The sequence below is a fragment of the Antechinus flavipes genome, chromosome 5 (genome assembly GCF_016432865.1).
Source record: "Antechinus flavipes isolate AdamAnt ecotype Samford, QLD, Australia chromosome 5, AdamAnt_v2, whole genome shotgun sequence".
Classification (NCBI taxonomy): Eukaryota; Metazoa; Chordata; class Mammalia; order Dasyuromorphia; family Dasyuridae; genus Antechinus; species Antechinus flavipes.
This window is the reverse complement of record NC_067402.1, coordinates 68,014,867-68,041,184: the sequence shown is the minus strand read 5'-3', so window position 1 is coordinate 68,041,184 and position 26,318 is coordinate 68,014,867. Positions and strand designations below refer to the sequence as shown.

Genomic DNA, 26,318 nt, shown 5'->3' with positions numbered 1-26,318 from the left:
GAGTACATGGGACATTAAAATCTAGGGGACCCGAAAATAATGGGGCAGACTGCAAAGATCTCGCTTACATTATACCTTTTTAAATAATGATATTGTGGCGCAGATGCATAAGACCATGACAAGCCAGCCATGTGCAAAAGCTGTGACTAATTGACGCCCGGACTCCCTAGAATGGGGTGTATCAGAGGTGCTGGATGATGATCTCACCGAAGAACTCCAGTCCTCTCACTCACCTCAACATGACAGTCTAGAGAGGTGCCGGAGCAAGCAGAGCTGCCCAGCCCTGAGGAAGGATGACACACCTCAGCTCCTACTAAGACACCTGTCCCCTTAGGCAGTGGATTTCTGGAAACGAAAGTGTGGTGAGCAGCATAGAATAGGACAGAAAGCACTGAAGCCAGAGGAACTGGGTTCAAATTCCACTGACACTTCTTCCTGGGACAAGTCATTTGTATTCAACTATTTTGTACTTATTCTTTATATATTTATATACATTCTTCTAGAATATAATCTCCTTGTGAGTGAAGATTCATTTTTCATGCTTGCATTGAAAGTACCTAGTATAATACTTGGCAAATGGTAGGCACTTAATAAATGCTTGCTGATTGATTGATTAGCAATGGCTAACAACATTCTCATCTGTAAAATGAAAGTTAGAACAGACAGCTTCTGAGGATCCCTTAGTCTTTTACAGCAGTCTCTTTTTTCCTATATTATAATCCCATGATTTGAGAATTTTGAGACCCACCATAAGCAGGTTGGCATGAAAATGGACACACAAAAAAGGGAAAGAGCAAGGTTTATATTTCCTACAAAATATGTCTCGAATTGAGTTGAATAAAAAAATATAATCCACCAAAAGCAAGAAAAACTTAAAGGTAGGATATACATTTCAGACATGGCAACTGTGTGGGTAAATTTGTTTTGCTGGACAATGATTTTTTTGTTACAAGGGAAGTCTTTGAGGGTGAGGGGACAGGCAGAAAGTAAGTTAGGGAAAACTAGCAATATCAATGTCAAAAAAATTCAAGTTTCTTCAAAAAATAACATTAAAAATGCACAGAAAACAGTTCAGAGGGAGACAGACAAATAGAACAGCTAAAATTGTTAATTTGGAATAAAGTTTTCTTTTTAAATAACAAACCATATATGTAAGAAAAGCTGGTAACTTCATATATGTACTTCTCTTTTTCTGTTCTTCTTTGTATATGGAAATAATCATGCTTATTAAAGTCTGTTGACACCAAAATGATTTCTTAAGTGAGAAACTTTGCCAGGATGAAGGGGAGATGGGTGTCAGGATTTACATATCATAGAGACAGGAGTCAAATAAGGAATTAATGAAGAAAGCAAATGTACAGAGATACTTTCATTAGGGAGAGGTCTCTGCTACATTCACTGCCGATGAGTCATGTCTTTTTGCCCCATGGAGAGGCTAAGGAACAACTATTCCTTTTTTTCACAGTGGATATGGGGGTGGGGAAGTGGGAATGAGAACCTAAAGAGCTGGTACAATTTGTATCTTGCAGAAAATATAGATATATTTCCCTAGGACAAAAGTTCTGAGTCTTTTTTTGTGAGTTACAAGCCCTCTGGCAGTCTGATAAAGTCTATGATTCCTTTCTGACAATAATAGTTTTAAATGCATAATATAAAATAGTTAGGATTACAAAGGAAGTCAATTATGTTCAAGTATACTTATCAAAATGACTTTTAAAAAATTCACAGACTTCAAGTTAAAGAACCTCTGGCATTGTAGAGGCAAACAGATATAACAGGTCCTTTCGTGGTTATGACCCCAAATGAGCATAGTTTGTAATCTTATTTTTCATTTAAATACTAATAATACTAGCCCATTTTTGTACAGCTCTTTATAATTGTCAAGTGCCTTGTATATGTACAAAGCCTCAGCTGAAGGATTATGGAAGCAATCAGGTAAAGTAAGTGCCTGAAGAGGCTATGGCCAAACCAGTACAATGTATATATATATATATAGTCTTGCTTTTCAGTTAGATCATGATAATGTCATATCAACAGACATTTATTAAACACCTAATATGTGTGAAGAATTGTGCCAACTCCGGTGGACCCAACAAAATAATATTTTGCATTACATGGCATTTTATATCTACCAGGTATTACATATACATATTTCAGCTAATCCTCAACCCTGGGAAATAGGCAGTAATGATTATCCCATTTTATGGAAGAAGAATTGAGACTTTGAGCACCTAACGTTTTCAAAATCACAAATTTGACACATAACAGAGCTGGTCAAAGAACATAAGCAAAATACCTTCAAAAGAAAACTGCAAACTACCAACAAGCTTAAGAAATAATGCTTTAAATCACTAATAATAAGATAAATATGAATCAAAACAACTCTCATGTTTCACTTTCCACTAAGCAAAGTGGCAATGATGACACAAAAAATGAGGATGATCAGCATTTGAGAAGTTTGGGGAAGATAGAAAATTAATGCATAATACAAAATAAATATATGGGGTGGGGCTAGGGAGGAATAATAACTAGGAAACTTAGGGAAAGGCTCTTGAAAGAGGTACCATTTGAGCTGATCCCAGAGTAAAGCTAAGAGTTCCAAAAGGGGGAGGTGAGTGGAAAGAGCATTCCAAACATGGGAAAGATAAGGCAGAAAGAAATAAAATATAGTGTTTGAAGAACAATAAGCAAGCCAATTTGGTTGGAGAGTAGTATTGACCAGAATTAGACTTTGGTTATAAAGAATGGGAAAATGACCAAAAATGTCATTGTCATATTAAACAAACATGGATGGAACTTTTAAAGGACTCAAATTAACAAGGACATTAATCATCCATGATGCAGTTTAGCCTTACAATTATTTTCTAGCCAATCTGTGATTTCATTGCCATAGAGAATTCCCAGTGAGTCAACTCCCTCAATCAATACATTTTCTCTGCAACTTGTCCTCTTAGAGAATTTCCTGGAACATCGAAAGGTAAAATGATTCACCCAAGGTCACATAATCAGTATGTGTCAGAGACAAAATTTGAATCAATATCTTCCTATCTTTCAGACCAGCTCCCTATCCACTGTAACACTGTCTATTGATATATGTATACAAATCACCAATATAGCCTTACAACATGGAGCCAAAATTTATGGGAGCTATATAGGCAGTGGGAAAATAATAGATAGATAGCTGGATACATAGATACATACATAGATGGATGGATAGATAGATGGATACATGGATGGATAGACAGACAGATAGATAGATAGATAGATGAATGGATACATGGATGGATGGATAGATAAGAAAGATAGATATATGTGTGTGTCACACACACATATTGTTCCCCATGGTTTTTCTTTAGTTTATATACTAGAATCTCTAGTACAGATAAAGCCTGGGAAAAGAGATCCAAGAGTAAAGATGGGTATCACATGAGGCTGTTTTGTAGCTGGTAATGATTCTCTTGGGCTAGATTACACACACCTTTATCAGTATGCCTAATTCTCTGTTGGACTAATTTTTATCTCCTCATTCTTCAGCTTAACTGTTAATTGTAAAGAACCCTCTTGATACAATTTAATATTTGATTCTAGTTTAGTCAAAGAATAGTTTAAACAGGTTAAATCATTAAACTGAGATTCATGGTGAGTCATCACAAAGGACTGATAATTCCTCTCCCCTTCTACCATTCTATTGAATGTCCTCACTCAATATAAACAACACATTACTAAAAATAAAAAATACCAAAAGGGGTGTCTGTCTAAAAGAAGTTAAGTTATTATAATCAAAGGTCAGAACAGAGAATCCCCTCCTTTCCCTTCTCCCAGAAGAACACTATTAAAATAACTTTTGTAGCTTATGACAGTACTCCCTTGCAAGTATCATTCAACTGACATCTGAAACCAATGTAAGTGGGGAGGTTAATGGTTCAGAGGAGCTAATTCTGTAGCATATCCAGAGACAAGGATGTCCACTGGCTAAAATCACAAAGATGCAGTGTAGAATTTATCAAGAATCTCACACTTGGCAGTCTACTCATTGTGGGACATGCACCTGTGAAATTAAATCCCTGTGGACATTGCCAGTAATTTGAAGGTAATATTGGAGGTCTTAGCAAGAGTTCAGAGATGAACAAGCACTTCAGTCTAGGTGCCTAAATAGGGTGGGACTCTCCCTCAGATGTCATCTGGCATAAGAAGAAAATGAAGAGGGAAAAAAAAAACCACAGCAAGGGAAAATTACAAATATAGCAAATGTAGTATCTAAGAGTTTTCTGAAGTCTTTGCAAGATTGAACAAGACCCTCCAAAAAGAGGAGTGAGAAGAAATAGGGAGGGGATGGGAAGTAAGATATAAATAATGACAACCCAATTAAAATAGCATTTCAGGCAGGTCTGAACAATCAAATTAGCAAAAATAAATTATCATAAACTAGATACCAAATTTCAACTTTATATTATGATGCAAAAATCAATATAAGTATTACAAATATATTCATAAAAATTACAAAGTAATTAATATTTCAGTGCATTTTTTAATTTCTTTAGCATGATATGGAAGAAAAAAATTAACCTATTTAAGTGAATTTGAAGTGATTAAATTAAATCAATTAAAGGGCTAACCTCCAGACTTCCGTATGAAGCTATCAAAGAGTGTAGAAAAGGAGTGTGTTATATATTTGGGGAGGTTGAGGCCATATCCACCCAACTAATTCCATGAGAAAAAGAGTAAAATAATCAATGCTTATATATTCAAAAACATCCTTACCTATAAAATGAGAATGTTAAATTAGGTAGACCTTGAGGTTAATGTTTCAGTTTAAGTCTATGATTTTATGATGATATACTTTATGTTGTATGTCTACACTTTTTAGCTAGTTGAGCCAAGAGATAGAGTCAAAATCAGTATCAAAAGAGCATAGAAGGAGTGGCTTATAGGGAAAGTCAGAGAGAAGGTTTTGCTTCCTGAAAAAAAAAAAAAAACATCAATAGGGAAAATATAATAAAAATAAATCAAAACATAAAATACAAGAAGAAAAGATAAATGAAATGATATTTATATTAATATAGCCAAACCAGTCTTTATCTCTAAGGATATATTATTTTTAAATATCCATTTCCTAAAATCTAAGGCAGTGGTCCTCAAAGTGTAGTCCAAAGAATTGTTGGGGTCTCTGAAACCCTTTTAAAGGGTCTACAAATTCAAATTTATTTTTTATTTCTAATATAGTAAATAGCTATAAATATAACCCATGTGAACAAAAACTCTTTGAACAGATCCTTGATAGTTTTTTAACAAGATGAAGATACTGAGAACAAAAGTTTGAGAACCACTGAAGGATTTGACATTGTACCAGTAACATATCTAAAGCACAAAATAAATCTATTTTTTTCTAAATTAAAATACTGTGGAATCTTCTATTACCAAAGAAAAGACTCTGTATGTTTGCAGATTCATAATCCTTTAATTTCTTCTTGAATTAGAATGAGACAAATACTCAGATTTAAATATTTATTTGTGTGAAAAGAAGGATCTATGATCTACTGTTGTCAGAGACCTAGTTCCCACTGCTTCCTGATCCCTAGCCAGCCAAATCCCAAGGTTTGGTTTCCTGACATCCAAATGTTACCACTTCATCCCCTGGCTTGGGTCTTTGCATATTGGCTTTACTTGCCAAAAAGAAAATGAGCTTTTCTTTCTCCCTTACTCTAATTCCCTAGGGAGAATACAAAGTCCTTCTTGGTGAGTGTTTTTGTTACTGGCCTAAAGAAAGAAAAGTAAAGTCTACATGTGTAGAGAAGTCTTAATCTAGGTCTTAATATCTGATCATATTTTCTTGTTTTTCCAACTGAACCCCTTTGTCTTCAAAAGTCAGTGGGCCCAAGGTCTGGATTATAAAACCTTAGTTAGGAATTCCTGTTACCAGGGAAAATCCAATTGGATGTATAATTATGTTTTGCCCAAATGTAATTGGGCCATCAGGGAGGGAAACTATCTCCCAGAGAATCTGACCCATATCCTGGTTGCATAGACAATGGTTTTCAATATCCCCCAATTCCAACTAGAAAAGAAGAGCCATTGAGAGAGGAAAAAAAGAAGCAGCAAGAGAAACAAGGTATCAGAAAAAAAAATCCCAAGCAATGGGATACAAGGGTGATTGGGGCACAGTGTCAAGAAAAAAATCACATGGTACCCATTGGTGTCAAATTGGGCTTGGGACAAATTCTTAGTTGCTTCACCCTAATCCAGTCTAGGTGATTGGATGACAGAGCAAACATTTGGCTTCTAGCTAAAATAGTTATGGTTTGACAATGTCTACATTCTCCCTGGTTTCTAAGCTTCCACCCAGGTGCAAGAGCTTCAGGTTTATATCACACTTCCTTGTTTGTCCCTCTCTCCCAACAGATCAGCTCCAAGTTTGGGACCAATTTTGATGTAAATCATTATGATCTTAGTAAGTTTCTATCATGACCCATTGGATATCAACCAAAAAAAGCCCTTTCCCATTTCCCATTCAAAGGTTCCACCTTAAGATTCCTCTGGCACTAACCAAGCAACATTGTGCTTCATCATCCTAGAAGATTCAATGACCTTTCTCTCTTGCCCTTCATTCATAGTTCCTGGATGGTTTTTCTAAAGCAAAGTCACTAGTAGTGACTGTTACACCTTGTTCTGCCCTTTGTGATGGAGCTGGTTTCTTCAATATACCCAATGTGCTAAGTGCATTGGAATTGGACTAAAAAGCCTTAAATTCAAATTGTGACTCCACCACTTAATGGGTTACCAAGACAACTTTCCCAAGCTGAGTCCTTTTTGGTTTTTCTCCCATTCTGGGATAAAAGTGATAGAGTGACTTGGGGCTAGCAGAGATATGGCTTCATATCTTACCTCAGTCACTTACTGCGTGAACCTGGACAAGCCATTCCAGCTCTCTCAACTTAAGTTTCTTCCTCTGTAAAATGTGGCTATTATAATAATATCTCTTACCTCACAGGGCTGTTAGGAGGATCAAATGAGACAATTTATGTAAAGTGCTTCCCAAATTTTAAAGTGTGATATGACTGTTAGCTATTATTGTTATTATTCAACCTTGATCCCCAGGAGACCTTTCAACAAGTTCCTCTTTGGAGGTCTTTAGGTTCCCAGCTCACTTAGCAGAACTCATATAACAAATATATCTGCAGATTGATGACAATTGATTCCTGTTTCAAGATAGTTAGTTCCACCTTTCCCACATATTCTCAGGTATTTTACTCAACAAGCATTTATCAAGCACCTATGTTCCAGGCGCTAGAGATGTAAAGATAAACACTGTTCTATTACTCATGCTCTCTCCCCATAGGAATGGCTTTAGAATTCCTGTCTAATTCAGGTTTATAATAGAAAAACACTTTTAATGTACAGTCAATAATGTACCTCTTGGTAAGGTAAGGTCATGATGCCACAGAGAGACAAATAAAAAGTTAAATAATCTTTCCCAGACACCAAGCAATTTCCCCTAATCTGTATTGCTATTGACCTTTTAAATTAGGCACTAAAAAAAAATTAATAAGCACTTACTTAAACCTTCAAGAAATTTAATTTCCTGTCTTTATTTTATCAAGGCCATTCTTGGAAACAGCAAAATTGAATTTATCCACATTAACTTTAGCCACTCTCTTCTAGCCTGTTCAACTTGCCTCTTCTGACCAGTAAGTAAATCCTTTTTGAAAGCAGGAAGGGCTGTAGCCAGAACAACCTGGTCGACCCTTAAAGCAAAACTCCACTGAGGCATAAATTGGGAGCAGCAGACTTTCTCAGTTCCCCAGGCCATCCCCAGGTCTCTCTTACAACCTTGACTTGAGGAAGTTCTCTTGGTTTTCATCTTAGTGAATTATTCTGCTGGTCTCTGTTTCATTTCTGCTTCTGGTTTGATGTTCTGTAGATAACTAAGCACTAGGTAAACCTGAGAGCTAACAGTTGTGGTTGGCTATTGAAATTTCCACCCCACTAGTAGTGGTATGTGACATTTTGTCTTCCAACTTGCAATGGGGAAGCAGAATCTCCTTGTCCTCTAAGTGAAGAATGCAGTTGTATGTAAATTCTTTTAACTTCCAGAAGAGCTTAGGCAAACAGTTAAGGAAAATGGACCCAGTTGGAATACTTATCTTAAGTTCCTGTTCCACAAACAAGAAGAGCAAACTATTGTATGATCCAGCCCACTAAGTAAACCAGAGAAGTGCTTAGAATCCCTCGATTTGAGAATTCACTGTGACTAAGATGGTGGAAGATGCTAGGCACCAGGAGGGAGGCACTAGCACTGGGATGTCAGCAGCCCAAGGATGGGTACAGGAGGGGTAGTCTTTCTGTTAATCCATCTATTTAAATCAAGTAGCCTAGTTCCCATCTTGAGTGCAACAGGAAATGGAAACAGAATGAAATGTGATATTATAGTAAAATAAGAGCAAGTATTGAGATGAAAAAAAAGAATTGGGCTCTAAAACTACTTCGTACATTTTCTCATTGTTCCATCAAAAGTGATACAATGTCTTTGAGCCTCAGTCTCGATCATTCCTCAATATTCTTTTTGGAGGACAAAAATAATTTCAGTTCTCTTATCTTCTTTATAGATCTTACCATATTTTGTACCACCACATATTTCCTGGGATTTTTCAAAAGATTCAAAAAGGAACAATAAAACTATTAAAGGTATAGAAAATCAACCTTCTGGGATAGAAAGTTTAAAGCTAATTTAGACTAGAGGAGGAAAACAGGATGAAAATAGCCATATTTAATTCTTTTAATAGCTGTCATATTCATATCATCAGAGAGACAGTCTAGAGTAAGGACCCCTCTATTTTGATTCCATATTTGACACTGTTTAGCTGTATAATCTTCAGCATGTCACATACATTCTTTAGACATGTTTATAAAAATATATCTTCCTTTATTGTTGCAAGGATCAAATGAGATCATATTTGTAAAATTTGCTTGGTATGTAATAAGCACTATGTTAATGGTAATTAACAAGTAACAACTAACAAATAACAATAATGTTATTAATAAGTACTATGTTAATGTTAATTAATAATATTAAGTATCATCAATGAATCTAGTTATGTTATTGTGTTTGTTATTTGGAGGGGCAGTTTGTATTATATGTATCTTAAAAATTCACACTTCTTAGTATATGCCATCTCCCCCATGAAAAAATTAACTCCTTGAGAGCAGGAACCATATATTTGCCTTTCTTTATATCTCCAGTCCTTGGCACAATACTTGGTAAATAGTAAGCACTTAATAAATATATGTTGACTGGTAAAAAGAATATTGGAGTTAAAACCACGGGTATGTATTGTAACTCAGTTTCTCTGAGTATCAGTTTCCTCATTTGTAAAATATAGGTAATCATACCTGCCCTACCCCCTCCACATAGGTATGTTATAAGAATCAAAGGAACACATGTGTTCTCCAATAAAGTGTTCCTCTGATGTGCCATCATGGCATGGAGGTGAACCTGAATTTGGGGGACTCTTTCAACAAAGCAAAAACTCTGGCAGGTCCAACTTTGCTGGGAAATGCTCAGGAATGGGTCCCATGACACTAATACATTGTGGTGGAGTTGTGAACTGATTTTGGAGAGCAATTTGGAACTTTGCCCAAAGGGTTATCAAACTGTACATACCCTTTGATCCAGCAGTATCTCTACTGGGCTTGTATGCCAAAGAGATCATAAAGGAGGGAAAGGAACCTACATGTGCAAAAAATGTTTGTGGCAGCTCTTTTCGTAGTGGCAAGGAACTAGAAACTGAGTGGAGTTTCTATCAGTTGGAGAAAGGCTGAATAAGTTATAGAATATTGTTATAGAATTATTATAGAATATTGTTGTTCTATAAGAAACGACCAGCAGGATGATTTCAGAGAAGCCTGGAGAGATTTACAGGAACTGAGGCTAAGTGAAGTAAAGTAAAGCAACAAGATTTTGTGATGATCAGTTCTGATAGACATGGCTCTCTTCAATACTGAGATGATTCAGGCCAATTTCAATGGTCTTGTGATGAAGAGTATCATATATACCCAGAGAGAGGACTGTGGGAACTGAGTGTGGACCACAACAAAGTATTTTCATTCTTTTTATTGTTATTTGCTTGCATTTTGTTTTCTTTCTCATTTTTTTCCCTTTTTGATCTGATTTTTCCTGTGCAGCATGATATTTGTGGAAATATGTATAGAGGAATTGCACATGTTTAGCATATATTGGATCACTTGCTGCCTGGGGGAGGGGAGAAGAAGGGAGGGAAAAAAATATAACACAGGGTTTTGTAGGGATAAATGTCAAAATTATCCATGTATATATTTTGAAAATAAAAAAGCTATAATTTAAAAAAAGAATGGGTTCCATGATGGACTTTATGTCTGTTGTCTAAAGACTAGTCAAACTAAGAGAAACTTGGTGCCAAACTGTCTGTAGGATGATGGATTTTTTGGCCGAGCAGTTCTTGAAGATTACCTAAGTCTCTGATGGATTTTAATCTCGTCAATACAAGAAATAATCACACTGATAAAAAGTTACATTTCTGATCTCCCACAGAGGCCAGCCCTAAGAAGCAATCCAGGAGCTTCCCCTGGGTGGCCACACTTACCAACTCAAACTCCATGCCTCTTCTTACATCACCCTCCATCTGCACTGTATTTGTCTTTCATCAGCCCTTCCACATTGTGACTGTCCCCATCATGGTTACCATATATGATGGGTTGGCTGAAGAAATTAAATGAAGATTTAGAAGGAACTTCGTGGAAACCACAAATGACACACAAAGGACAAAAGATGACACAGAAAAAAAGTTTAGATAAAAAATGCATAAAATATGACTATATAGCATTATATAATGTCAACCCAAATTTTACAATAAGGAACTATAAAATAGCCCATAAAAGAAAAAGAAAAATTCAGATTTCTTCGCTGATATGAAGAGAGACTCAAAAGGTTTTATGTGGATTTTCCAGATGGCAGGGTTTTTGCACCCCTACTCCCTGCAGTGTAGAAGAAATAACCATACTTCTCTATGTGTTGCCCCTCTTCGTTATAAATTAGCTTCCTTTTGCCTCTCTTTGTATCCCCAGAGCTTAGCATGTGCTTAGCATACCGTGGGCACTTGTTTCTTAAACAGCAGCAAAGCTTTTGGATCATTCTTATAAGTACAGTGAATTATAAGTTCAATAATACTGAAAGTGTTCATCAGTTTTTATCAGGAAAATCCTACGCACAAAGATTTCAACTTTTCAAAATTGAAAAGCATCCAACTCACAGGTTTCTGTTATGGCATCAGATTCCAGACCAAACTGAAAATCTGTAGATAGCAATAATAGTTCAAATGTCTATATCAATTAAAATTTTCCAGAAAATTGTCCTACCATTCCTCTGAAAATGATATTGTTATCTTTATCTTTACAGAACTGGTAGTGTCTGAGCCAGTCAAGCCTTCTGACCCCAAGGCCATCAGTCTTTCCTTTTCAAAAGAGTTTATAAAGTAATTTTGCTCTACTTTGTAACTAACTATAAGTCTCTACCACTGAAGAAAAGATCAAATGAAAAAAAGAGGAGAACAATAAGGAGAAGTTAAGGAGACAAAAAGACAGAGGCAGAGAGAAACAGAAACACAGAAAGAAATAGAAAAAAATGGGAAGACAAAGAGGAAATGAGGAAGAGAGAAAGGAGAGGGAAGATAGAAATAGGAAAGGAAAGAGACAGGGAAAGGAAAGGAGAAACAGAAAGAAAGAGAAAAGGAGGGGAGAAGAAAAGAGGAAAGAAAGTATAAGTGAAAGATAGAAGGACAGAAAGAAAGGGGGAGGAAAGAAAAGAGGAAGAGTGGGGTAAGGGGAAAGAGAAGAAAAGAAAAGGAAGAAAGAAGAGAGGAAGAGAGACAAAGAAGAAGGTCTTGAGACAGAGAGAAAGAGAAAGAGAAGTAGAAGAAGAGAGGGAAGGAAAAAGGGAGAGAGGGAAAGAAAGAGGGAGAGAAAAAGAGAGAGAAAGAGAAAGAGGAAAAAAGAAAGAGGGAGAATAGGAGGAGGGAAGGAAAGGAGAGAGGGAGAAAAATTTACCATCATTAAATAACAAGATGGGATAAAAGTCTAAATGAATGTCAACAACCTTGAATATAAAACCTTCAAAATGCCATGACTATGGAATTCTGACAATATTGACAACAACCATTTCCTTCTTATGCTAATTTAACATAACATGCTGGCTCTTTTGCCACAAGTCACGTTAATATTTGACAAGGTAATATTGATGTACATTACAGTGCTGTTTCTGATTAGTCATCCAGCCTAAAAAGCTGCAGTCTCCAAACTATCTCAGCTTTTTAGCCAATGATGTCATTAAGCATTTCTTGTAACATCTCAAAAGGTCTGCATTCATCTCTGCTATTGTATGGTAGTCTAACCTTCCCTCCTGCATTAACTTAAAGAAGAAAATTGAATTTGTTGTCATGTACCACTTAAAATACTAAAAGTCTCAGTAGTTCTAAAGATCCTTCAGGTAGTTCTCATAATATATTTGTATGTACATATGTATGTATACATATATATATATACACACACATACATATATATCTCTCTATGTATGTATATATACATATATATAAGTAATACATATTTGAAATGTATGAAATGAAAACAATAATATACATTTAAAGCACTATAAGGAAAGTGAGAAATGAAGAAGCTCTTCCAAAGTCACACAGTGCTAGGGTTGTATTAATGTACATCCCAGGCTTTGTCCACTGAAAACATGCTACCTTTTGGGTTACATTCTTAGAGCTAGAAAGAAATTATTTCCTTAAGGTCAGAACCTACACCATTCCTTATGTTCAAAATCTTTAGGGAAAGACCAAGCAGTTTAATTTAGTGCTTGTTGTTATTAATTCAGCAAGTTGATCAAGAAACCAACTCTTGATGGAATTAAGAGGAGATACCATCTTGTACTGAGCCTCAAAAAGGGAGTCCCACAATGAGAGGAGAACTGATTGTAGCCAGTTAGAGAGGAATATGCAGCAGAGCCAAGAGCAGACCTGGGGCCTGGTCCCCTTCTACATTAGGGTCAGAAAAACATTGTAATTGGCATGCATTTACAACCAAAAGGTATCTGGGGAGGATGAAGCCACATGACCCAGCTTCCTCCCTCTCTTTCCACAGAAAAGGAAATAACTAGAGGAAATTCATTTCCTTAGTTCTGCCCTCACCTGAGAGGAAAAGAGCTACTAATATTCCTCTCTATCAGTCCATTTAACCAGTGTATGGAGAAATACTGCTAAGTCTGGGATCAGAAAAACTCATCTTCCTGATTTCAAATCTGGCCTTGGATACTTACTGTGTGACCCTGGGCAAGCCACTTTACCCTGTTTGCCTCATTTTCTTCATCTATAAAATGAGCTAGAGAAGGAAATAGCAAACTCCTCTGGTAATTCTGCCAAAACTCTAGATGGGGGCATGAAATCAGACATCACTGAAACTTAAAATGCCATTCTGGACCCTACTTTTGTCTCCCACAAATTTCTGCTGGATTATCAACTCTATTCTTTCTCTTATTTTTGCTTTGTTCACTGTCTTTTGCTTCTTTATTATAGTTAAGTATATCATTTCCTTTACTAGCATCCTGTTCCAGTGCTTCATCATGGTATGAAGACAGCCCTATGTCTTCAAAAGCTATACTCACAAAGAGTAAGACGTGGCAGGTTCTATCAAGATGGAAAAATTTTGAATTCAGGACTGGCAAGTAATTTAGCCTAATTAAGTTTATAGAGACTGATTACCAGGCATGTTTTTTGATCATAGTAACTCAGAACCATATACTCAATATGGAGGAGATAAGATCTATATAGTCACAGGATGTGCTCCCACCAGTGACATAATAAATTTGAAGACTGATTTTATCCATACCTTTTTTTTCCACTAGGTATAGGTCTCAATATATGCCACATCCAAATCTGATGTTTACCTGTGTGCCATAAAATTTAAAAAGTTAGATAGCACTGCTGTATATATTAATCCTTTACATGCTTGAAGCCTGTTATTCAGGAACCACTCAAGTCTTTCTTCTCCAGACTCAATAATTCTAGTTGCTTTGATCTTTGCTCATTGATCTCATTACCTAATCCTTTAATCACTTTTGTGGTTCTCCTCTAAACTCTTTCCAAGTTTACCAAGTCCTATTAATTTAGAGGCTCTCTGGACTGCATATTCTGCCTTTTTTTTTTTAGACCTGTAATTTCAGTGGCATAGGGAACTCCCCACTGGGAGGTTTTCTGCATGGATGTGTATTGCCAAATTGGTTGTAATTTAGTCTTAAAGAGTTTTGTCTTGGAGAATTGAGAGGTTGAGTGAATCACTGTGCCCCAGAAAGGGTTAAATGCAATAAGTCTTTTTAACTGGCTCTAGGTACAAGGTCTACCCAGACTGTCATTGCAATAACCCTAATCAGCTCTAAGAGCTATAGTTTCAAGTCTCTGACCCTTAGAAGTTTCTAAGATATATAGGTTAGAATTGTCTCTCCAGAATTTTCCAGACCAAAACAGTCCTTTCTGGCAACCAGTTTTCCACAAATATGTGTGGCACTATTTTTTTTTTAATGTAAAGTTAGGTTAATATCTAGGTGATGTAGTGGTAGAGTGATAGTCTTGAAATCAGAAAGATCTGAGTTCAATATTGCCATAGAAACTTGCTCACTGTATGACCATGAGTTAAGTCATCCATCACTTCTGTTTGCCTCAGTTCTCTTATCTTTAAAGGGGGTTAATAATAGCACCTACCACCAAAAGTTGCTTTGAGTGAAGATCAAATAAGATATCAAGTGCTTTGCATATCTTAAAATGTTATAAAAATCCTAGCTATTATTATTATTATTATTAACATTAGCATTGTTATTCTATTTTGGAGTATAAGCTTAAAGTCAGGAACAATCTTACTTTCTTAAAATATGTATCCCCAGCACTTATCACAATGTCTGAAACATAGCATTTAGCAAATGCTTTTCATTTATTCATTCAAGAAGAAAAGTTTATTTAACAATTCAAGGTGGCTAAAAAAGATAAAAACATGTATCTTTGAAGCTATGGGAAATTTCACACATTATGGACATCTTGCTAAGGCCCTACTCTACTTGGGCAGGAGCTGCAGTTGTCAGATAAGGTGGACTCTTATGTGCCATAATGATTTTTTTTTAATTTGTTTTTTCTTAGTAGTTGTTCAAGGCTAATTTTTCATCATTTGTATTCTTCTTGTTCTTGTTGATTTGTTTCAGTCATGTCTGAATCCTTGTGATCTTTTTGGTAAAGATACTACAGTGGTCTGCCAATTCCTTCTCCAGTTCATTTTGCACCTGAGAAAACAGAGGCAAACAGGGTGAAGTGACTTGCCCAGGGTCACACAGTTAGTAACTATCTGAGACCAGATTTGAAGTCATGAACATGTCTTCATAATTCCAAGCCCAGTGCTCTGAGCACCAGTTCAGTTAGCTGCCCCTAAGTGTGCTCTTCTCTGGCTTATTTTAATACAACATTTCTATAGCATTTCAAAGTTTACAAAGTGTTTTCCCCACAATAACCCTTGGAGGTAGGTAGGGTAGATACTTCTATGCACTTCATAACCAAGAGAACTTAAAGTTATCCCAAAAAGATGAGGTAACCCCAGTTATCCTCCACCCGTAACACACACAGAGTTCAGATCTCTGTATTGAGGTGTCATTGGTCTTTATGATGTAAAGAAAGAAAAACTACATTTGGAATGAGAATCTGAGTTCGAATTCCAGTTCTATCATTTACTAACTCTATAACCTTGGATTTTACTAACCTTCTCTTGGCCTCAGTTTTCTCATGGGTAAAATGATACACAGTGATTAGAATGATCTACTTGAAATCAGATGATGATAGGAGTTCAAATTCTGCCTACAACATTACCTCTGTAACCCTAGACAAGTCATTTAATCTCCCATCCTCAGTTTCCCCTTCTGTAAAATGGAATAACAACAAACCCTACCAAATAGATGATTGAAAAGATCAAATGCATTAATAAATTGGAAGTGTTTTGAAAACCTTAAATCACCTTAGAGATATTAGTTGTTGTTTTTGTTATTATTATCTATGGTCCCTTGTGGTTCTAAATCTTATAACTGCTACCATCTTTTTTACAAATGAAAATGAAAACTCAGAGGAATAAAGTAACTTTCATAGGATAATGCAGATTGAAATCATTAGAAGCAGTATTGAACTGGGGTCTCTTGACCTTAAATCTAATATTCTATATTATACTACTACACTATGAGATCTCTACAACCCACATGCCTACTTTTGTCAGATTTGAATATATCTCAATAATCCTCCATTGTTGGACTAAGAGTTTCATGAGCAAGAATCCATGAAAACCTAAACTTGACAATATGAGCCCCTTGAATTCATGAAAAAGCTACCCCCTAATGCTATCTCTATTGATTTAGGAATGGTTCAGGAATTATACTGTTATTCCCCTCTTAGTCAGACACTGATATCTATCTCTCTCTAACACTGTTGAAAGGAATCCAGAACTTTCACTCTGCTCCAACCCTTAAGTTCACTCCAACATTTCAAATAATCATTGAGCCCTCCATTCTCCTCCCCAAAAGGGACAACCACTCTAAAGCAGGCTCTTGCACTTCTACATTTCTTTCCATCTACATTATTATCACACCATCCTTTAAATGTTTTCTACTCCAATTAGAGTGTGAGTGCTTTAAAAATAAGATCATATGCTGAGTGAAATGAGCAGGACCAGGAGATCATTATATACTTCAACACCAATACTATATGATGATCAATTCTGATGGACCTGACCCTCTTCAACAATGAGATGAACCAAATCAGTTCCAATAGAACAGTAATGAAATGAACCAGCTACACCCAGCGAAAGAACTCTAGGAGATAACTATGAACCACTACATAGAATTCCCAATCCCTATATTTTTGTCCGCCTGCATTGTTGATTTCCTTCACAGGCTAATAGTACACTATTTCAAAGTCCGATTCTTTTTGAACAGCAAAATAACTATTTGGACGTATATTCTTATACTGTATTTAATTTATACTTTAACATACTTAACATGTATTGGTCAACCTGCCATTGGGAGGAGGAGATGGGGGGAAGGAGGGGAAAAATTGGAACAAAAGGATTGGCAATTGTCAATACTGTAAAATTACTCATGCATATAACTTATAAATAAAAAGCTATAATAATAAAAAAAAAAGAATCCATTGCCAAAATAAAAAGGTCATAGATAGATAGATAGATAGACAGATAGACAGATAAATCTCTATATATCCCAAGTGCTTAGCACAGTATTTGACAGATAGTAAGTTCTTAATGAATTCCTTTTTCATTCACTAATTTATATGAAAGAGGCAGAGAACAGGAAATAAAAGTAAGAGAGGAAGAAAAAGAGAGATAAAGAGAGCCAGAGAGACTAATATTAAAAAGGAAGCAGAAGCATTCATTCCCTATTTATTCACTTAACTATACATTCATTAATTAAGACCCATTATTATTCAACACTAAGATCCACTGAATACAGAAATGGTACCCATGAATTCAAATCATGGCTCTTTTAATACCTGTGTGACTTTAAGTGAGTCATTTAACTGCTATAAATCACATTTTCCTTATTTGTAATATGTTATTGTAGGACTACAACTAACCACTGGTCATTCTAACAAGTCATTTCTCTATTTGTGGTTCTGTGTGATCTAGTATTTAAGTCAGATGGCTCATCTGTTATCTATCTAAAACCTAGCACATAATAGATGCTTAATAAATACTTTTCAGTTCATTCATTCATTATTTTTGGCTTTAGCCATGTCCAGTTATATGGATTAGAGGAAGAGAATAAGCATTTATTACTGAGTACCAAGCATTGTATAATATACCAAGTACTTTACAAATATTATGTTATTTGATCCTCATAACATTGCTGTGATATAAATGCTATTATCTTCATTTTTCATTTGAGGAAACTGAGGCAGGCAGTGATTAAGTACCTTGCTCAGGGGCACACAGCTCATAAGTGTCTGAGGCTAGATTTGAACTCCGAAATCCAGACTCAATGCTTTATCTACTGTACTATTCACTGGCCTCAAATACATGTACTAACTGCTTTTCGAATTTCATCTATCTAATTTTTCTGCTTTTTAAAAATAAATCTAGAAATTCAAAGATGATTAAAATTTTAGAGTATTTAAAACATAATAGTCACTAATTATGGAGTTAAGAAAGGGACATGTTAATGTAATAGCACTTATGATTACTGACAGGAAATTCAATATACATTTACTCACTATGCATTTATTAAACACTTACTTTGGACAAGAATTATGATACTGGCTGGGAAAAGAAAGAGAAAAAGGATATAACTTCAAGAATATTTCATGCTATTTTAACTTTTTTTGGTTACATTTTTGAAGCATTTCCACATAGATTATTGGATAAACAAGATCTGCATATATGTTACCATCAAATTGATGGCCACTGATTTAAATTCTTTGAGTGTTAGAAATCATATCTCTTTACAATCAATATCAAATTATGATACTTTAGTCCCTGAAATAAGCATTACATTGACAATAAATTCTGCTTAGACATAATGACTCGTGCATGATCTTACTTTAATAGTTGCATGCATAATAGTTAAACTGAAACAGATATATTGAAAGATATATAGTATGTCCTAGTTAAAAATACAGCTTAATTAGTATAAACCTTCTGTGATTTATTTGGCAAATTGTTTAAGGAAGTCTTAAGGTTTGTAATCTTTGGGAAATGAGACTTCTTGGAATATCGTAATGTGTTCTTGTATTAGTCATCTCCTTTCCTCTACATTTACATTTCTCCATTGTATCATTCTATGATTCTTTTCTGACTCAAATACCATAAAGTGTTTGTTTCTGGATAGTGCCCAGGACTGTACTTATATACTTAAAATGACTGTTGAACAGTTTTGTTGCTTAAAATTATTTAACATCTAAGACTAGGCTTTCACCTTAAATGTTATGAGTAACTTGATGATCCAGGCCAGTAAAATAGCTGGTCAGACCAGTCCAGTGGTTTGTTTTCATGATCTGACTGAACTGAACAAATATACTGATTCTTTTATTCTCAGATGGGCACAGACTTAAAAGACCTTGGATGACTTTGTGGATATTTGCAAGTGATACCAAATTATTGTTAATTAGAATTTTCTGAGACAACATATTTGGCTTATTAAATAATTCAGTGGTTACTAGAATTACTGGTAATAAGATCAAAATCATTCAGATCCCCATTAGATCTCTGATTAAACTAGAAGTAATTAAATAATATTTTCTTTTGTTTCCAATGAAAAACAAGTATCTTTAGACTTTAATATTTTGTTCCAATTACAGTATACAAATATATAGAATACAAGTAATTACAGAATAAGGATAGGCCATAAAATGCTTAACTTCTAAAATATAAGCATTTCAGTTAATATTCCATATGATGAAATTCACCTCAAACAAACAATGCATATGTTTTAAGAGAGATATTTCTATTTCAGATTCTGACTTTATAAGAAAAAAGGTTTGAGTAGTACTGCAAAATTATAGCAATCATAGGTCAATCATAAAAGACTATGATTTATTGGGGCAATATATAAACTTGGTCGACTATATATACATATATATGTAAATTTAATCTAGGAGAAGAGAGAAGTACGATGAAATGAAATTCAGATCATTTATGCAATCAATATGTAAAGCAATACATATAACCAAAAATCAGAAAACTCTGAAATTCAAATTCCTACACAACTAGTAATGATACAGAGTCCTAAAAAATATCAAATAATTATGTTTTATGGAAAAACAAAACAATAACCAAAAAAATCCATGACATAACTCTACAATAATGTAGAAACATTACCTTAGAGTTCCAAAGACTTCTGCCTACTGGATGCCAACATAAAATCCTTTATCAATATAATCTACAATTTGTAAAAAAAAAAAAAAAAAATCTGCTCTTCAGAACCCTGAAAAGTACTTTTTTTCTTTGCATTTTAAAATTTTTATTTGTAGAATAAAACAAGCATTTCCATGATATAGTATAATTTTAAAAGATGATTGCCTATGAAATTATAAATCTATTATGTACAATTTGTTGTTCTTTTTAAATATATAATAAAGCTGTCATATAAATTTATTTTCTTTCCCTCCCCTGCTAAAGATGATTATAATGAGACATAAATATGGTGTGTTTACATATATGTATATATGTGTGTGTATATAAAGAGATGTGTATATATATATATATGTAAAATCATTCTATACATACTTCTATTTATCAGTTTTTTCTCTGAATACAGAGAACTGAACACAGTCTTTCTTCATATGTCCTTTGTAGTTAATTGGGTATACTTAATTATAGCCAAGGGATACTTTTGACTATCCTCTGAGAAATTTGAGATAGTTTCTGATGAAAATCAGATTCATAATAATCTTTACATGTTTTCAAGTTTTGGTACATTAACTAGAAGTGTGAAATTGAAAATTCTGGGGTTTTTTTTGAAGTTTATTTTACTCTAAAAAGAAAACACATGCATATCACACTTCAGTTTTGTGGTTTCAATAGAGATGCTAGTATTTTTTTCTTCCTCCCTACAACAGATCAAATAACATTATAATTAAAATTTCAAAATAACAAAAAGATTGTTAAGTCCTACATTGTAACTCTCTTCTTCCAATCAATAAGTAATACGACATTCCAGTAAATATGAAAGTTTAAATAAGTTCTTGAATCTGTTTCAATAAATAGGACAATTTAAGGGCATATATGGGAATAGCATAGGACTAGAGTTCAAATAGCTATTACTCAATTTTCTTTTTTTTTCCTCTTTCAAATATCTAATCTTATCTGAGATACTTAGCAATATGACCCTGGGCATATCCTAATAATTCTGAGTTTCAGTTTACTAATAGTAATTACCATGATATTACAAATGGTAATGATAATAATTCACATTTATATTATCTGCATTTTAAGGTCTACAGAGTGGTTTAAAATATCTGGGAGACTACATGGCATAATGGATAGCAATCTGATCCAGAAGACTGAGATTCAGGTTCTACCTTTGATACATCCTGTTTATGTGACTATGAGCAGGTGATTTAACCTCTCAGTGTTCTACACAATTCTCAATGACGCTAAGTCTAAGTGAAGTCACTGACCTACATTGCTGAGGGAATGTCCCAATCTAGAGTTCCCTATGCTAATGAAATCAGATGTATGGTTCTTTTCCCTCTGTCATATCCATCCTTCCTAAATCACAAGTTCTGAGGGTCAAAGAAAAATGCTTAAGTGAAAAGTTGCAATCCCCTTAAGGCCAGGGTCTTTGTTTTAAGTCATCTTCATAAATCTAGCCAGCAATGTACCTTGCACACAAGCATTTAATAAATTTGTGCTGAACCAAATTGAATTGAAAGCATTTTTATGCTCTAGTCTAAAACATCAAAAAAAGAGAATTGCCTAAAGAATTTAACTGTTCTTTCTCTAACTCCTGACATATGAATTCTAACAGTCAAGTTATTGTTAACAGCAGCCTTCACCGTAGCATCCAGTACTCAAAATTAGCTAAATAAGCAGAGAAATGATATTAGTTTATAAACACTTACCACAAGCTCTCAGCAAGGCCATCATTTCCTGTACTCAGTGACTCTGATTTCTAATAATAACTCCTGTGCTACTCGGCTGCTTATGTCTGGCATACTCCTCATTCTTATTTGGGAAGGCACACTGCCTTTTACAGCTAAAGAAACAGAGAGTCAGGAGAGCTGACTGAAGATGCTGGAGTGTCTGGGCTGCTGAAAGGATTTCCATCTGAATGTGGACAAGGAATGTTCGTGCCCAGTGTAGACAACACCCTCCAGACTAGGGAGGAGAAAAATGGAGAAGCTATTCATGGAAAGAAGGGAGCAGAGACATTTGGAGAGGTCTAACTACATGTTGCTCATATTTACAGCCAGAATTCAAAGAGTGGTATACAATTAGAGATGGAAAAGTTCTAGTAGTGGCCAGGGCCATACCAGGATGTTCTTCTGTGGTTTTTTCCCAAATTACTTTTAAATAACTAGAAGAATGAAGATTTAACCATGCCTTGGTGCAGGTTGGTCCAATACACTCCAAACTAGATTTAAGCTAGATTGGTGTCAAACTTCCACAAACTTCAAAGATTTAAGAATCAAAAATCCAAGGATTTCTTTTTTTCAGCAAACTTAATTTTGAGTGTTCTATTGATTATAATGGTATGCTGAAAATATCATTAAATAGACACTTCCCCACATGCAAAAAATCCAGTTCATGTTCCTTCACTTCAGGAGTTCTTAATCTCTGAAGTTAAAAAAAATTGATAATTATATTTCAATACTATTGGTTTCCTTTGTAATCCTATTTATCTTCTTTTAAACCTTTGAAAATATTATCTTAGAAGCAATCCAGAGGCTTCACCAAACTGCCAAAGGGGACTATGACATACACAAAAGTTAAGAACTCCTGCTTTGTTGTTTTTGTAAATTCAAAATGAACAAATCTTCTGCTATTCTGCTTACTATACCTGTTACGATAGGGGAATTGGCCAACAAGGGCCCAGTTTGGGGAGCCTGCATAGAAGGTAATCTACCAATAGAGCCCATGTGGATACTTAGGAAATCTGCTTCTGGAAATTGGTGATGACAAGGAATGGAAAGACCTGAGTCTCTACTTCAGAGTGTGATCAGATATTCTGTGGTTATTTCTTATCTGCTTATTAGTAAAGAGACTGCTTTTAATTGACCACTGAGCCAGAACTGAGTGTGCATATAAAAGGCACCAACCAGGTAAATTTTGCTCTATTTCCTGGTCATGATGAAAATAAGAACTGTTGTAAGCTTCCAAGTATGGAGAGAAATGGAGTATTCATCACTTATATACATAAAACACTAACCCATTATCCTATCTCAGGACCTCATCATCCCTTTCTTTAGACTGTGTTAATAGTCTCCTAAATGATCATGCCTTTAATTTCTCCTTTATCCAATACATCCTTAGGCAACTGCCAAAATAACCTTGCTAGAATGATTTCAGAGAGGCTTGGAGAGCCTTACATGAACTGATGCTGAGTGAAATGAGCAGGACCAGGAGATCATTATACACAGCAACAACAAGACTATATGATGATCATTTCTGATGGATGTGGCTCTAATCAACAATGAGATGATTCAGGACAAGTCCAATGGTCTTGTGATGAAGAGAGCCATCTGCACCCAGAGAGAGGTCTGTGGGAACTAAGTATGCATCACAACATAGTATTTTCACTCTTTTGTTGTTGTTTGCTTGAATTTTGTTTTCCTTCTCATTTTTTTCTTTTTGATCTTTTTTTTTTCCTGCAGCACTGTAATTGTGGAAATATGTATAAAAGAGTTACACATGTTTGACATATATTGGACTACTTGCCATCTAGGGGAGAGGATAGGGGGAAGGGAGGGAAAAAATTTGGAACACAAGTTATTGCAAGGGTGAATGCTGAAAATTATCCATGCATATGTTTTGAATAAAAAATGTGAAAAAATAACCTTGCTAAAACATAATTCTGACCATATCACTCCTACCCCTTTCAAAGACCTGCATTAGTCTTTATTGTCTCTATGATACAAACTCTTTAGCTTGTCATCTAAAGCTCCTCCATGATCTTGCTCAGAGCTGTCTTTCTAGGTTCCTTAAGAGTAGGAGTTATTTCTTTGTATTTTTATCTCTAGCACCATAATGCCTAGAATATAGTAAGTGCCTGATATATACCTGTTGATTTATTTATGACTATTTAGGGCTTTTTGGACATTTAAGTAAATTCATATTAGTTTAATTCAATAATTAAGTTTCTACTATGTGTGAAACATTATGTTAGGCATACAAAATTGAAAAAAATTACATAATCTGTGACTTCAAGAAGTTTACGGTTACTAATTTAAATATTACATGTTTAAAGATAAGGACTTTTTAGCTATTGTTCAGTTTTACCTGACTTTTCATGTCTCCACTTGGGGTTTTTTTTGGCAAAGACACTGGAGTGGTTTGTGATTTCCTTCTCCAAGTTCATTTTACAGATGGAGAAATGAGGCAAATAAGGTTAAGTGATTTGCTCAAGGTCACACAATTAGTGTTTGAGGCCAGTTTTGAATTCAGGAAGATGAGTCTTCCTAACTCCAGGCCCAGCACTCTATTCCCTGTGCCACCTAGCTGCTTCTATTGTTATTTTACAGATGAGGAAATCAAGGCAGATGGAGGTTAAGTGGCTTGCCTAAGGTTACAAAGCTAATGTTTGAGGTCAGATTAAACTCAAAGTCTTCCTGACTCCACTCTGAGCTTTGTCCACTATCACACCTTACTGCCTCTGAAAATACAGGGAGAAGAGGTCTAGGACAAGTCTCAGAGAGGGAAAGGCAGAGAGGATTATATTCAGGGAGTAGGAAAAAAACTGATGAACCAATAAATAATGGTCAGACAAATAGGAGAAGAATTGAAAGGAAGGCTGCAGATGCCAAGGGAGGAAAAACATATCTAGAAAGAAGGAATGCATAGTTAGCAGTGTTGGATGCTTCCAAAAGTGTAGGAAGGATAAGGATTTAAGAAAAGACTATTAGATTTCTCAATGAGGTTACTAGTAAGCTTACAGGAAGCAATTTCCATAGAGTACAGGTTCTGAAGCCATGCCATGAGGAATCTTCATCAGGCTGACCTACAGGCATCTTAAAATCAACATGTTCAAAATGGATTTCATTCTATCTTCTCCCAAATCCAACCTTCCTCCAAGCTTCCCCATATTCTCAGACATCATCAATCTTTCAGTGACTCAGGTTTGCAACCTTGACATCATTCTTGACTTGTCTCTATCTTCCACATCTGGTCAGATGCCCATTCTAGAGTACTGTCTCCCTTCTCTCACAAACATCTATCCTCTTCACTATACTCATATGCCCTCTATGCTAGCTCAGGCCTTCATTACTTCTCCCTTAGACTATTACAAAATCTGTTGAATTGATTTTCCTGCTTTCAGTCCCCCTCACTGCCCCCATCTTTAATTCATCCTTCACAAAGCTGCAAACTGATATTGCTAAAATCCAGATCTGACCATTTCACTTCCTTACTAAAAAATCTTCAAAGGCTCCCCGGTGCCATTTAAGGTCCAAGACGATATAGCTTTCACTTAGCCTTTCAGTCTTAATTTCATTGTTCTCTTTCCTATACTCTCTATTCCATTTAAAGTGGTCTGCTTTCTGTTCCCCATAAATAACATTCTACTTCCTGCCTCAGTGCCTCTGCAAATGTCTGGAATGTGCCACTTCTTCACCTCTGCCCCTTAAAATTCCTATCTTCCTTCAAAGTATTGCTCCATGCTTCCTATTAAAAGGATTTCCCAATTCTCTCAGTTGTCAATATTCTCTTTCACAATTATTTTGTGCAATGGGCCTGTCATGTAGTAGGTATGTAATAACTGCTTGTTGACTGACCATATGGTTTTCTGTGGGTAAGGATTGATCTTTGTATCCTTGATATCTAACACAGTGCTTTGTTAGACAGCTAAAAATTGTTTGTTGAATGGATATTGTTGAATGGATAAGAGGAATGGACAGGGACGGTAAATACAGATAGCTATATAGATAAGTAAATTCTTGGGAATTCTTCAGTGAAAAGAGACAATATAAGCCAATAATCTGAGGAGATGGCAAAGTCAAGGGAAGATCTGGAAGATTAATGGAGACTGAATACTTTTGTAGACAGCAAAAATAGAATTAGGAGATAGGGAGAGATGTAAGAACTTTAGAGAAAGAAAGGAGAGAACTAATTGAAGCAAACTTCCTTTCTCTGATAATTAATGGATTGTTCATGGGCTCTTTCCTGTGGGCTTCAGAATTTCTGGATGGTATTGTCCCAACCATTGTCATTACTGGGAGATTTCTAGTATAGCTGCATGCCAATATAGCCCTGAGTGACTGGCTAAGAAAAGAAACTTATAAGAAAAGCCATAAAAATTTGGTACCAAGATCAAGGAAATACAGAAAAGAGAAAGGTGGGGAAAGAAAGGGAGAGAGTGATTAGTGGTTAATGGTTCAGCACAACTCCATGATTCCTAATGGACAGACTTACTCTGGCTTCAGCTTGAGAACGCTAAGGGTCCTTTCCTCAGTGTCATGGATCTTTGTCATGTTAAAGTGACATTTTTCCAGTGTCATAGAAATATAGTAGGAAAGATCAAGTTGGAGATGCACCAAGGAGAATTT

The 26,318-nt window shown here is 35.3% G+C and overlaps 1 long non-coding RNA gene across 4 annotated transcripts in view; it reads right to left on the bottom strand.

Annotated features, from left to right (window-relative positions):
* The window catches only part of LOC127564563 (uncharacterized), a 262,634-nt gene extending 240,885 nt beyond the window's left edge, over nt 1–21,749 (bottom strand). For 2 of the 4 annotated variants that reach the window (XR_007954299.1, XR_007954300.1), the window contains exons 1-2: nt 21,681–21,711; nt 10,617–10,732 (exon numbers count right to left, since the gene is read on the bottom strand). This is a non-coding gene — a long non-coding RNA (uncharacterized LOC127564563). Of the gene's footprint in view, nt 1–10,616; nt 10,733–21,680 lie in introns of all 4 variants that reach the window. The other 2 variants (XR_007954301.1, XR_007954298.1) reach the window with 2 other exon arrangements.
* Nucleotides 21,750–26,318: the final 4,569 nt, after the last annotated feature.